We start from the raw sequence: 15,646 nt of genomic DNA, 5'->3' as shown, positions 1-15,646 counted from the left end.
CTTACGCTTAAATCTACTGCAGTCAATGGATTTAAGATACAGGAAGAATTAAGATAACCTGTAAGTACGTATTGTCCTGCACAGGGACAGTCATATGCAACAGAAGCGCCTTTCTGACCTACGGACCCAGCTCAGGTTTGGGGTGCATTTAGGAGGAATAGCTTGACATTTGCACTAATTTTCCATGATTTCTTTATGTACACATCCCTAGAATACAATGTAATAAATCAAAACACATAAACTGTGGTCTAAATACTGTCTTCTGATATGTACTTATTTCAAATAGGGTGGGTTTTTTCCCTTGTTTTTCTCAAGTGTTCTTGAATATATCCTGTGAAGCAGAAAAGGACTACCTCTAATCAAGTCAAGAAAGCTATGTTAATCTCAGAGCAAACATTTCTGGCCCAAAGCAGAAGTCAGCCTTAGTTTCTACTTTGTAGCACAACTAGTCCTCCCTCCTCACCGGAACAGCTCAATAGCTGTATTTTGCTGTTTACTTGGAAAGGTCTCAAATTGCAGCAAAGAGAGAAATTGCAGTTAAAGGAAGTTAACGTTATAAACTGTTATACAAGGCATCATCATGAGCAGTGATGCATATAAAGACTATATATTTGGTGATGCTTATAAAAACTATAGATTTTAGTCTTATGGATGAGGAAGAAGGAGCTGAGAGCCTCCTGTTTCCTGAACACCATTAAATAACTACAGCAGGATGAGATGTGACTGAATTCAAAATCAGGCTACAGAAAATAATTATTTCATATTTAGAACATCCATTTTTCATTGCAGTTCCAGGATTTTCCTTTCTTAAATTAAAAGACAATTAGATTGTGCAACAACAGAATGCTGGAACACATATTTTAAATGTCTGCAGCTCCCATTGAGAAAAAAAAATCTTGTCACTACAGCTTAGCAAAAAATGACATATTATGAAGATTTTCAGATAAACAGAAGTTGTAAAAATTGTATTAAAGCATCAATATCAACAGAAAATTATTTTAAATTAATTTATCGTTTAGAAAACGTAAATTTCAAGGTAAAACTTAATAAGAGTACTTATTTAGACTAAGAAGTTGAACAAATGTAGCTTCAGTGATTTTTGGATAAATCCTGTGGCTCATATACCTCTATATATTTACAATTTTATAGGTGTTTTACGTATTAGTGCTCTTAAGTTCTTCACTGAATAAGAGTTGTTTGTTTTTTTTATCATTTGGGTTTGTGTGGCCATGCATTAAGAGGTTTATTCTCAATAGTCACGTGCAATGCATATAGAGGCATTTTTATGCATCAGATGGTTACTATTTGAATGGTAGTACAGTCTAACTGGTTTATGACTCGTTTAAGCAGTTAATATGAACTTTCAAAACTCCCTGGAGTTACAAGGGGAAATGTACTTTGAGCGCTCAATGTTGTTAGGTAGCATTTCTGACAACTGGGAATGTGGATGTTGAAAAGGTAACGAACGCAATGATCCAGGGAGCTTAGACTCACAAGTGTAAAAACCTCCTCACTCATGACTATTAAAGGTGCAAGCAAATAACATGAAGGATCTAGCAGAGAGAACAATAAAACTCTGCCCAAATTGATTTCCCAGCGAAACTGACCCCAACAGATCATTTGTTTTCCTCCAGTTTAATAGCAGCTGTATATAAATCTCCTTATTGACTTTTTCCTTATTCCTTGGTTATTGTTTTCATATGTGACTGGCTTACAGATGTATATATATATACTGGAAGAAAATTCCCTGTCCTGTGACAGAACTTAGTATTAACTTTGGGAAGCCATGTGTGTACAATTGCTGAAATATTTAAAGTCCTGTTGTTTCTTGCTTAGGTCTCTAGATCACAAATTAAATTTTAGGGAAAGACTTCGTTCTAAAATAACCATGGCCTGCTCACTTCCAGCTTTTGCTTGCAGCCAGCTATCAGCATTAGAATGTAAAATATTCCAAGCTGTGCTGAAAGATGGTGATCAAGAGCATATCTGAGCCAGCAGAACTGACTGTATTACCCAAATTGCAACTTCTTCTGCACTGCTGAATAAATGGAAAGCTTGTTCCTTTTTCTTTCTGAAGAAAACTGTTGATTATCTAATCATAATACTGTCATCTGATATAATGTACAAATTTTATTTAATGTCTACGATGCCTCTAGAAGGTAATGTGGAACAAGAGCAGTAAATAAAGTTCATAATCTGCAAATTAAATCTGCCTCTGACAGTAGGATCCACTGGGAACCAAATCTGTAAGTCTGTAAGTCTTACTTTTGTGGTTTGGACACTGGAGTCCTCTATCATAAGAGTCAAAGTGGAAATACCAGTGTTTGTGCAAACAAACTGATCTCTTGCTTAGAGGCAATTTTTCTAGAAAACCGGAATCACATCCGCAGAGCCAGGATACATGAGAGAACTTTCCCCGGTGCAAGCATTAGGTACCCGTGCATGGCTCTGTCTGGCACCACTCACAATGCTGCCATACACATTTCACTCGCTCAACAAGAGCTCGACATGTGGGGCTTTGTGAACCAGCCTTTCTATCTTTAGGTTCATTGAACCATTGCACTACCAACCAGCATTCAATTCGTGACAGTCCTAAGCAACGACTCGCAAATCAGTATAACGACATCACATCTCCATGACGCGATCACATTAACGTGGCGTCTATATGAACTGCTATACTCGCCTGTGGATCTAGTTCATCTAGGATGAACTGCTAATCTAGTCTGTGGATTAACATCGAAGGGGTGTATTTTAGAAGCCTGCTCACGGAAAGCAGGAGTTGCACTATTTTAAACCTCCTCTGATTGTGTTACTATTTACTTTCTCCATTAAGTGCAGTTAAAGGCGCTGCCTCCCTCTAGGCGGTTGTGCAGAAGCAAGGCTGATCCCACAAGCACATTCCATGAAGGCCCAGTCAGTGCTGGGTCCCCAGGTGCCTCCCAGGAGGCAGGAGGAGGAGGAAACAGTTACGCTTTAACAACACTTTGGAAACCTGCTAAACCCTACACGCTCCTCTTCCAGATACAATTACCCACCTCTTCAGTGTGCCTGCAGACACAGTCCTTTGCCCTTTAATCTGCAGGACACGTAGTTAAACTAGCACAGTACTTGTGTTTGTGTTCCTGCACCTTTTCCTTGAGCTGAAGCAGGCTCAATATATTTTTATGACTTGGGCTGTAAAATGTCATCTGATTCTGTAACATCATTAGGTGACTGTCAGCCAGAACACAATGCACCTTCCCTGGCCTTTCTTGTCACCAGGGACCCCGCATTAGGGAGTCTAGCCACCCCACCAGCAAGAGGCCCATGTCAGTGTACCTGACCTTCATGCTGGATCCCAGCAGGATGCAACCACAATGAAGTGGGTGAAAAGGTTCCCAGTTTCTGGGAGAGGACTGTCAAGATCTGGGCATTTACACACATCAAAATGTAGGAGAGAGACCTTATTGCAGCCTCTCAGTACTTAAAGGGGGCCTACAGGAAAGATGGGGACAAACTTTTTACCAGGACCTGTTATGACAGGACAAGGGGTAATGTCTTTTAGTTTAAAGAGGGAAGATTTAGACTAGCCGCAAGGAAGAAATGAGGTTACGATGAGGTTGGTGAAACACTGGACCAGGTTGCCCAGAAAGGTGGTAGATGTCCAATCCCTGGAAACATTCAAGGTCAGGTTGGATGGGACTCTGAGCAACCCGATCTAGTTGAAGATGTCCCTGTTTATTGTGGGGGAGGTTGGACTAGATGACCTTTAAACGTCCTTTCCAACCCAAACTATTCGATGGTTCTATGATTTAAAATGCAGAAGGAAATAAATAGGACAAAATTTTAGGGACAAATAGAAGCAGACTAACTTTGGATGAAACAAATCTGTCTCTGGGAGCTGCATATGTTTCTCCCAGAAAAAGGACAAAACATATTAAAGACTGACTTGTTCATGGTCATTTTAATAGATGATTGCCTGCATTATAGCAGGCAATGCAGCTGGAAGCTGGTGGCCTCCAGCCTGTGGTCACAGACTCCAGAGCGGCTGCAGGCATTGCACAGGTGCCGTGAAGGAAAGGCAGCAGGGAACTGGAAAGGAGAAAACAAGCAGCTTCAAGCAGGAATTACACTAAAAGGCAGCTGTTTGATTTCGCTCTCAAGTGCGGAGAAAGGCAACCTTCTGGGCAGCAGCTGTCACTGGACAAGTGATTATCAGAGCTCATTTCTCACTCTTACAAATAAATTCTAAATTAAAAGCAAACTTCATTAAGTGTTGAACATTCATGTTCTCATTTCTCCCTCTTTTTATTAAAAGAGATAGCAAATGCCTTCCACAAAGCAAACAAAATGTTAGACTTGCTCATATGTTCAGCACGTGTGTCATAAATCATGGAAATGCCATGTCCATTTGGGATGTATCAGGCTGCACAAGGCACTCACTTCAGAAACTGAAAATTATGGTGGCATGGTGTTCACAGCTGTTATTTCAGAGAGGAGACAAACGCCGTATATGCTTTCATAAGGATTCAGCCCAAAGGTACTCATAACACAAATGTTATTCTTTCTGTTTGAGATGGTGGGAGCTTTGCAATACTTCATATTTTTCACTGAATGTGTTTAAGACTGTAGCAGTTTAAAATAAACAGTTTTGCTTTGCCTTTCCTACCCCATTGTTACGTTACTTTATAGGACGTTAGAGCCTCAGGCTTCCTGGCGTGAAGTTTTCAGAAAGAAGAATTTATTCACCCTGCCCATAACATCAACTGTCTGGTGCTGAGTAGGCTTTCCCTTTCCATGAAAGTTTAGTTATTTCCTCAACCAGAGAAATCCCATTCACAATTTCAGAAGTATACTTAGGAGCCATCTCTAGAAATGCCAGTATACAAAACTGGAGAAGGCAAACACCCTCAGATAAGTAATTTATGATATAAAGTATTCCTCTGCTTTCAAGTAATCATCAAGAGCTCTTGAACCGGTCTGTCAGTAAGTTCCATCAGAGTCTTTTCAACCTGGTCAGAAAACGTTATGAATGGAAACAATGTTTCTCAAACTTCTTGCTCTATCATTCTGTGGTAGTTTCACACATGTCTTCGGACAAACTGCTTTGGTGAAGGTTAACCAGGGCAGGAGAATCTCTGATGGAAAAGACCTGAAAGGTGATCACATCTCTTTTCACTTTCTTTTGGATTTTGGGATGATTTAACCTTTATTTTTATTTGGTTTTAAACATTTTCTTTCTATATAGAAGCATAGTTTAGTAGAAGGAATGCTAGAAAGAAAACTCTTTCATACATACCCTGCTGTAGAATTAGACACTGAAAGAAAAGTAAAAAGAAACAAAGAAATATAACTTGCTTAGGGGACTTCAGATGTTAAGCTTTCAAATTCTGAGGACACTCACTTTTCAAAACTGAGAAGCTGGTGTTAGTGAGAAATAGGGAAGTCCTTAATTTTCACAAGAGTCTACTGCCTTCAGAGGGTACCTGTCTTCATGAGCATCCTCAGGCTTAAATCAGCTTGTAGTTGGTGTGCGTAAAACCAAAGCTGCATGTATGTGATGACTGTAACATGCAGGGGTACATAACCTTGAAACTATAATTTGGTTTTATATTAAAATGCTTTTAAAAAAATAATTATTACATTAATAATTCCCATTGACAGGAATAGTCCCCAAATCCAAAGAAACAAGTAACATTTTTTCCCAGATGTCCCCAGCCTGCAAATTGTCTAGATGGAATGGCTTCAAGAAGCAAGGGAAGTTGACAGCTTTGTTTACGATCAAGAGGAATACAGACTGTTTCTTTCAGTGATTACTGAGAATGCTAGCACAGATAAGGGAAAGAGAGTCAGAAGTCTAAGGAATATTATTTATCTGAGTGCTAAGCATCCTGTTTACCTACATTTCTTTAGTTTTACTATTTCACCAAACCAAGTTTTTAAATGAGATTCCACACACAGCTTCATGTTAAGGACTGTAATAGAAGCAAGTAGAGAAAACCATTATCCACTGATTGCAGAATACAATTTAACCATGATCTGTGGAAAAGGTAGCTAAAAGCACTGGAAGTGAAAAACACTAGCTGAGCCACAAACTTCACCTGCGAACTTTCTCTAAGGTCATGAGCGTTCACAAGGACTGTGTGCACAGAAGAGACCAATGTATGTCACAGACTTTGAAGCCTCGGCAGAGCTTCCTTGACGTTCAGGGGAAAAGGGATCAAAGGCTTTGCAGGCAGAACGTCTCTAGCTAATAACAGGCTATGCATGGAGTGACATTGTTAAAACACTTCCCTTTTATATCCCTGAAGGAGGAGTTTTATTGAGCTAAAACGATCCTTGAATAGCCTCTGGGTTGAACTGTAAAACACATTTGAAAAGCATAAAATCTTTATTTATGCCAGGAATGTTTGAAACTCAAAAGATAAATGTCATTCAAAAAAAAGAAGCATGTCCTAGGTATTGAGTATGTAATGGGGCACAGCTGTAATAACAGTCAGTGAACCAAAGACTCCTTACATCATGTCATTAGCTCACTTTTAATAAGTCTATCTTCTTGTCCTTTTTATAAGGACCATAGGGAGAGAAAGAAATATATCACACAGCAAACATCTGTGGCTTTCTCAAATTGTCTCTCTTAGAAGACAGATCTACTTAAGGGACCTGTCTTGGGATGTAGATTGTAAAGTGCACACAACCCTTTCTAAATATGGATTTTATTTAAACAGGGAGCATCACACATCATTTGCAAGTTGCTGAAGACAGTGCAGTCTAGCTTAACAGAGTAAAGGCTGAATGCATAAATAGCATCACAGTTCCTGCAAGTAATCAAAGACATATATTGAAATAAAGCTTGGTACTCAACTTGGTACCAAGCTGAATTTATTCCCTTGAAGTCACAAATTTCAGGCAAATGCAATTCTAGTTCTGAGGAGGTTTTAACAACTTTTCCTGGGATCCAAGTGAGTCTTTGCTTATAATGGCGCTTGAAAAATTTACTGATTCTTCCTCCATTTTAAATGTTTAACTCCCAAGCTGACACTAAAGGTTGGCTTGAAATTTTTGATCTGCAAATGACACGTGTAAATTGAGATATTACAAACCAGCTAGGTCTACACTTTAAGAGTCTTCTCCCAATGATCTTAATTTAGTTGGGTACAGCAGGTACCTAGTGGCCAGTTTTATTCTCAAGCATTCTTGAACAGTTTTCATCCTGGCCCCTTGCAAAAAATTCTGTAGTGCCTTATCACATACTTTCTCCTTAAACAAACATAAATATTCTGTGTTTCAAAACTGCTAGATTTGACAACTAATACATTTAAGAAAGAGACAGAAAGAGGAGCAAAAATAAATTTGATTCAATGTATGTAACAGACTGGGCTGTGTGTTTACAGTTGAAGAAAATATCTGGTTGATGTGTTTTTATCACATTGCTATGCATTAATACAGAAAAAAAAAAAAAAAAAAAGAGAGAGAAAAACGGATTACAGAGTCAGCTTCCAGACTTCATACTGCCACATGCAGCGGCATGTGCACAGCTACTACTGCAGTCATCTGCTTTCCTACACCTTTTCATGCATATGTTAAATGATTAAGCAAGATGATTAAACAAGCTACATGAAATTCAACAAAGGCAAGTGTAGGGTGCTGCACCTGGGGAGGAATAACCCCATGCACCAGTACAGGTTGGGGGCTGACCTGCTGGAGAGCAGCTCTGAGGAGAAAGACCTGGGAGTCCTGGTGGACAACAGGATGACCGTGAGCCAGCAATGTGCCCTTGTGGCCAAGAAGGCCAATGGTATCCTGGGGTGGAACAAGAGGAGTGTGGCAAAGCAGGTCAAGGGAGGTCATCCTCCCCCTCTACTCTGCCCTGGTGAGGCCGCATCTGGAGTACTGTGTCCAGTTCTGGGCTCCCCAGTTCAAGAAGGACAGGGAACTGCTGGAGGGGATACAGCAAAGGGCTACAAAGATGATTAGGGGCCTAGAACATCTCTCTTATGAGGAAAGGCTGAGGGACTTGGGTCTTTTTAGTCTGGAGAAGAGAAGACCGAGGGGGGATCTGATCAACACCTCTAAATACTTAAAGAGTGGGTGTCAAGAGGAAGGGGCCAGTCTTTTTTCAGTGGTGCCCAGTGACAGGACAAGAGGAAACGGGCACAAACTTGAACATACGAAGTTCCATCTAAACATGAGGAGGAACTTCTTTACTTTGAGGGTGGCAGAGCACTGGATCAGGCTGCCCAGAGAGGTGGTGGAGTCTCCTTCTCTGGAGACATTCAAAACCCGCCTGGACAAGTTCCTGTGCAGTCTGCTCTAGGTGGACCTGCTTTGGCAGGGGGGTTGGACGAGATGATCTCCAGAGGTCCCTGGCAACCCCATATCATTCTGTGATTCTGTGAATTGTTCTGCTTGCTGGGTTTTAGAAATAAAAAAGATAAAGGGGGAGACTCCTGATAATCAGACTAAGGCTCTTCTAGGGAAGCGTGAGATGATATAGAGTATATCTGGTCTTTTGTTATTCTTTATACACTGGCTGTGCATAGATGCCTGGGTCTGGATCCAGGGGTAGTTATTCTCTTTAAGCTTCTTAGCCATACCGAGAAAGGAATCAACATTTTACAAGTTCACAGCTGAATTGTGGGGGGACCAGAACTCAGGTTTAGGCATTTTTAGGCACTTAATTGAGGAGCATAATCACTTTCTATAGATACTAGAAAAAGACTGACTTGTCAAGGTAGAATTTACCCCCCCCAAAAAACCCCTGGGTTTCCTTTGCATTTCTTTCCACAGCAGGTAAGCAGAGAGTCGTATTTATACTCTGATTTTAGCGTTTTTTTGCAACTGTCTGAATCCTATATGGATTACATGGAAGAGCTGGGTTGAACTGAGGGTAGAGTTTGATGGGGTCTCTTGTTACAACATGTCCGCTTTGTTCCTCTTCTGATGCCAGGCTATGTGACAGCACAAAATTCTTTGGAATCGATTTAGTACTGGCACTGGTTTATTTTACCTGAACTCAGTTGCTACTACCATTTACAGCTGCACTGTTGAGACCTTGGTTTACAAGGCCTTAAGTCCTTAAGAACTAATCAAACATAAAACTACATTTAAAGCTGTTACACTGTGCTTTTAGTGATTAAAAGAAAACAGTCTATTTTATTATCCAGAAAGCATGCAGTAAAGACCTGAGGTATAAAAAAATAATTAAAAAAAATAATAAAAAAGATTTGGCATCCTCACAGGTATATTTGTAAAATACAGAAAATGTAATTCTTTTCATTGAACTTTGCTGTTAATAATTATTTTGCTGGAACCCTGGACACTGAATCATATCGGAAATAATAGAAGGGGTAAGAGCTCAGGAAGACGCACATGCAAAGTTGGGGTTTGGAGACAGAATATTCAGCCTGACACGGAGTAAGCTGTTCTATCCAGGAAAATGTTGTTGCAGAAAGAAGACCATAGACTTAACCCCTTCTTCCCGCCTATCCTGTACAGGGTTTCAATTTTGCTCATTGTTGCTGTTCTGCCACTGTGGATGCTCTAGTCTAACCTAGACAACTGAATTTCCAACCTTACATGGTGACTCAGAGCCATTTGAATATGGTATATAGAAATTAAAGATAAAACTGTAGACAAGCTCTCTTGGGACGGCAGTTAATTTTCTAGAGCTTACGCAGTTCTTACAGTTAGGAAGCCCACAGACATTTTAAACATAAATTATCTGTCTCCATAGTAAAACTGTACTAGTGTAATGTAAACTTGTTTATAAACTAATCTGTTCAGATAGTTTCAAATCCCAAAACAGGCACTCTTCCTTTAGAGCGTTCCAATTATTTTAACATGAAAAAGTAGGAAAAAACTAATTCTTAGAGTAACACAAGTGTGACTGTGCAGAGTTTTGCAGCATTTTAACTGAAATGCTCACATGCAATTTAAAACTGCTCCCCCCCTTAATCAGATATCCTAATATTCACATGGGGAAAGCTAGTTAGTGGAAAGTAGGTCTCTGTTTGCTCATTGCTGACTCCAAGGGGGAGTACCATAGCCATTTGCTATAGTAGCATAGCATACAATAATGCTGTACAATACACAGATGAATAAGACTAGATCCTGCAGTCTCTCTGATGAAAAAGCTTAGGAAGGAGGTGGTAACCCACAGGCAATTTAGCTAAATAAAATCTCTCTCTCTAAAGCCATCTAGTCTTATGGAGGTATTCTGCAAAATAAGCCAATCCTACTGCAGTTTTCCATATTAATGTATGCATAAACTTTATGTGGTGTGACAAATGGTAAAAGTTTTGAGGTTATCACTGCTAAATACCAAAACAAACAACTCTCCTGAATTTCTTCAAAGTGGGGATATTGAGGTTTACAGCCCCTCTGCACCCATAGGTTTACTCTGTCTCCAACCTAGATAAGCCTATGGGTAGTTTACTCCCTCAAATTTCATTGAGAAGGCCTTGCTACATGGATGAAAAGGTCAGAGTTAAAAAAAAGGACAGTAATTACTGAACAGACCCTTACCTGGCCTCCTTCCAGTTGCTACTATCCTCTTCGCATGCAATCATCACACATGGATTGAGGTGGGAAGGGGCATCTGCAGATCACCTAGTCCACCCCTCATGCTGAAAGCAGGATCAGCCACAGCAGGTTGCTCAGGTCTTTGATTAGGTTTTGAATACCTTCACAGGAGGAGATGCCACAATTTCTTTGGGATACCTGTCTTAGTGCTCAATTATATTTAGAGTAAAAAAGTTTTTTCCTATGTTTAAACAGAATTTCTTGTATTCCAGTTTGTGACCATCACCTTTTGCCCTGTCACCAAGCTCCACTGAGGAGAGTCTTCTTAACAGCCTCCCATCAGGCCTTTATATACATTGATAAGATCCACCTGAGCCTCCTCTCCTCCAGGCTGGGCTGTCCCACCACTCGGCCTCCCCTCGTATGACAGATGTTCCTCTCCCTTAATCATCTTAGTGACCCTTCACTGGTCTTGCCTCAGTATATCCACGTCTCTCTTGTACTGGGCAGGGGTGTGTGTGTGCGCACTACGCTGCAGGCACCACACATGGCCACAACAGTACTGAGCAAAGAGGAAGGATCACCTTCCTCAACCTGCTGGTAGTGCTCTTCCTGCTTCAGACCCAGATGTTCCCCCAGGAACTCCGGGTCCTTTTCTGCAAAGCTGCTTTCCAGGCACTTTGCCCACAGCACATGCTGGTGCACGGAGTTAGTCCTCCCCAGGTGCAGGATGGACTCAACTACAGGAATGCTAAAGATTGACACTGAAAATAGCATACTGGAGGAGACTCACAAGGATTACATTCTGGAAAGTTAGGAAAATACAAAGACTCTAAGCTTCTTCACAGTGCCAAAACCATGATTGTTGAGGAAGTGTTCTGTATCAATTTTACACATTATCCTATTCAACTTTGGGACACAGACCTAGAATAAGAATTCTTTACAAACCAATTCTAACACATTTTCCAAACAAACCTAGAGCCTCTGAAGGTAATGGCCAGTGAACACTAGCTGTTTCTGATTTAGTTCTTAAGCAGGTAAATAGGTTTTTATCATTAAGTATATGCTTATATCCAATAGACTTGTATGGATTGTATTTGCAGATACCACATTTATATGTTATCTTGGAAGTGCAGCTCTCTTCAGAAATAGAGCAAGTTTTATTTGCTATTGCTCAATTTGGGGCTTCCCCAAGATTCAACAAGCTGAGGATGCTTTCAGTATCTGTGTTGTTTTACACAGTAAATACAGAGAGAACTGTATTTATTATTTATTAGACCTGCCACTATCGTATTATTGGCATGAGTTTAAAGTTGCTAGAACTAATGAATACAAAACTAAACAAAACTGAGAAAACAGATTTTAGATCAAACAAAGAGACCCACTTCTTGTATAGTAAACCTTATCACTAGATCTGCAGGAAGGAAGGGATAGGGACAGCACTATGTGTGCTGCAATACCAGTGAGATGGCCAAGGCTTCCTAAGACCTACTTCATAGATCAATATCTGCTAACGGTGCAGATTTCTGCAAGTTCTGATAGTTCCACTTGTCTCCTCTAGATTGCAGGGAATATGTCTACTTAAAATGTAGTTAAATCAATTAGATATTAGATCCTTGGTTAAAATATTAAACTTTTTGCTCAGCATTCCTGAGTCATACCTGCAATCTCTGTAAGAGTGTGTGATACCATAAAAGCAGCAATATGGCAGCAAAACTGTTAACTGCTCATGCAGCATCTGAAAAACTTATGTATGTTCCTGGCCCAATGGCTGTGTTTTGCATTGGAAAATCTCCTCCCTCATTGCTGTAAACTGATTATCCAGTAGTTCAACTGTGGTGTTCCTACCAAGTCTTAGTCTTTCTTAAGTGAATTCCACACTCTATTTCCATTTAAAACCAATATGGGCTCCAGTGGGAGTCTCCTACTTGGTACATCCCAAAGGCAGTAAATACAGAACCACCCTGATGTGGACTGGATGTCTTTTCCCTTTGGATTATTTATAAAGCTCCAAGGGCTGCACAACTTTCTGGCCATTACAGATAAATGCATTTAAAAAAAAGCCCATAAACTGTGGTCAGAAAACTCAGCGAACCCAGAGTATCTGTGCCCAGGCCCCTGATCATGCTAGCAACAAGCCAGGCAGCATGGCACAGCTGTCAGCCTCTCTGCGTGGCACATTCACAATTAGCATGCCACCTCCAGGGGTACCGAATTCTATATCCTCTCCCGCAGCAGCCAGTGACCCTTTCTAAATGGGGTTGATTGGCGTTATTAGGAGATAACATCTGCATGGTGCAACATATTGACGTGAGGTGAGAGCCTTCTTTGGGCAGCGGCACACTGCTTCAATACAATTCAGCAGAAGCCGTATCAGCAGCAATCGGAGGCGTGTATTGCAGTGCAATCAAAGAGGATGATCAACAAACTAAATTAAACGGAAACATGTTACCTTTCTTTTTTACTTCCATGCCTAAGACAGAAAGATTTATAGAAATTAGAAATGTTGCTGTGTCATATCTGTCTAGCCATATTTTGCAAAAGACTTTTTTTTTTTTTTTTCAGAGCTCATTAACCTTTGCTGGAACAAAGTGCAATAAAAGCAGAGCAAAACTCAGGCCAGACAGCTGGAAATAAAAACCCAATCCATTTTCTGAAATGATTCTGAATTTCCCTCGGATCAAGGGACTAGATCTTGGCTTTACAAAAGTTTTGTACTGTAAAAGTCCTTGCCTTCACAGCACCAGCAGAATCAGACTCTGGATGTTTCAGATCTTACAAGTAACAGCAAAGCAGGCCTTTCTTTTACTTCTAGACCATGTTTGAAAACTCTCCAGGAAAATCTTATTGAGATTGTTAGTTGCAGACCCTAGAACTCAGAATCACTGTAAAGGTATCAGCAAATTATTCAGCAACATTTAAGCTGACCCTTTTTGTGTGTATATATATCTACATGTATATTTAATTTACAAATATCTGCATGCATGTGTGTATATGATCTGTTTACATACAGAAATGGAGCTGCTGCACAAACTGATTGCTCCTAACATATCAGCTGAATTTATTTTAACACATGCTGGCAGATATCCCAATTGCTGCATTACAGAAAATCAGTACCACGCACATTCTGATCTATTAGGTTGGTGATGGATTCATAGGCAGAAATGCCCACGTGTACAATGAGAAACATGGAAAGAAATGTTTGTTCAGTTTTCAGTGGGCCTTTGGAGCTCAGAGATACAGCAAATGGAACGCCAACTGATGCCTGTCTTGAACTGAGTTCATCTGAAGCAAAGATGTACAATGTCTGATTTTTACCACCGAAAGAACTGCCACAAAAATCACATTTTTGTCATTAGAAAATATAAAACATTCTGCACTTCTGCCTCAGGCTCTTGGAAACCCACGTACTCAAAAAACAGCATTTGGGTGGGTGAGGAGTATTCTGCAGAACAGCTTTCACTAAGCTGGGATGGGCCCTGACAGTGCTTGAAAAAAGCACATGAATACTGAAAATCCAGGATTAAAACTTCAACTTCATCATATCCATTGCAACAGTACAGGGCTCTCAAATCAAGGTTGGCAGAAGTGAAATAGCCTGGATTCAGGAGAGACTGAGGAGATTCAGGTTGTAGGGACCTTCTATACTTCAATCCTCTCTCCAAAATTCACAGCTTACTGACTGACATCGTTCCTTTTTCAGGCTTGCCAGGAGCTCTGTCCCCAGGATCTAGCAGGCCGTACTGAACTGAACTGCACGTACTGAACATACTACACCCACAGAATAACCTCCCAAAGCAATATGCCTCTCCTACTTTGCATTCACCAGAGCTCAGTCATTTGTCCAAAGCTTTATCCAATTGGTGGATACCTCTGTCCTCAAAGGAACGTACCTAAAGTCAGACAGCACAAATAATAACCCTAGAGTCATGACTGGCTTTTGGAGTCTTTTGGTCTCTTCCAGATCCAGCTCAACAGTGCTTTAATTCTTTTTTTGAAACACCCCCCAGTTAAACCCTTAATTATAACGTAATCTAAGATCTTCAGATTTTCTCCCCCGACCTCCTGCCCAGGTGTTTAAGTATGACATTAGCTAAAAATATGCTTTTGCTGTGTCCCCTTTGTGATCTAACAAGGAAAGGAACGCAAGAGAAATTGTATTTTTGTAATTATGCTTTAAAAGATTACTTATATATATTTAAGGTCTAATTTTAGCAACTGCAAAACTTCTAGGGGAATTCTAATATAGTAAACCAATCGGCATGAACAAGAGATAGCACAATTAAGCCTGTAGTATCCCACACCACCTAAATGTAGTTAGAGCAAAAATGGGCTATGCATAAAAGTAGAAAGCAAACAAACAAATTGCTTAAGCAGCCTGTGGGTTGCACTAAACAAAGCTGTTATTGCCAGAAATCTATTGACTCTGTCACGTCACAGGAAGTCTGCGTTCCAAAATAAAATCAAAATCCACCTTCCCTGGGGAAGCACGCTGCAAAGCAGGGGGCCTCTGCAGAGAAATACCTTTCACTGATCCTAGACAGTTCATTCTATGGAGTGTCCCCAGGTGATTTCTGGCTGCTACAGTGATGAACAGGCTGAAAGGCAATATCTCTGATATAAAAAACAGAAGAAAAGAGAGCAACTAAACAAAAGCTGCCCAAGTTGCTGACACAAATATAAAAAAAATGTAACTATACATAAAATGCAAGTTTCAGAGCTGAAGTCACTGCCTAGATAAGAAGGAAATCATGAGAAGATGTTTCAATTCACCTGTCTGCATACTGCATAGTAAAGTCCTCAGAGCGTTCGGAAATGTAGTAACTGCTGTCAGGAAACAGTCTGTTCTCACATTTTTATGCCTCCCACTAAAGCTGATCTGTGATCTGGGGAGGACATATATCCTCTACAGCGGAAAACATTGCAATAACGTAGCTCACCAGGAGGACGTCTACTTAGAACAATGTTAACTTGGTTTGTGCTTTGAGGAAGACACAAATGTAGGTACTTTGGTGATGGGGTGTGGGATGGGAGGAGGTGGGAGAAGACTTACTGCACACATTCATGCTTTCAGTACAAAGCTTCTTGACGGTGAACCTCATGGAATATAACTACAGAAGCTCCAGGATCTAGTCTTTCTCTA

At 40.4% G+C, this 15,646-nt stretch overlaps 1 protein-coding gene across 1 annotated transcript in view; it reads right to left on the bottom strand.

Annotated features, from left to right (window-relative positions):
• EPHA3 (EPH receptor A3) overlaps window positions 1-15,646 on the bottom strand; it is a 223,109-nt gene that overhangs the window by 63,389 nt on the left and 144,074 nt on the right. The window lies entirely within an intron of this gene.

The sequence above is a fragment of the Numenius arquata genome, chromosome 1 (genome assembly GCF_964106895.1).
Source record: "Numenius arquata chromosome 1, bNumArq3.hap1.1, whole genome shotgun sequence".
NCBI lineage: Eukaryota > Metazoa > Chordata > Aves > Charadriiformes > Scolopacidae > Numenius > Numenius arquata.
The sequence above is the reverse complement of the archived record's forward strand: the minus strand, read 5'-3'. Positions and strand labels throughout refer to the sequence as shown.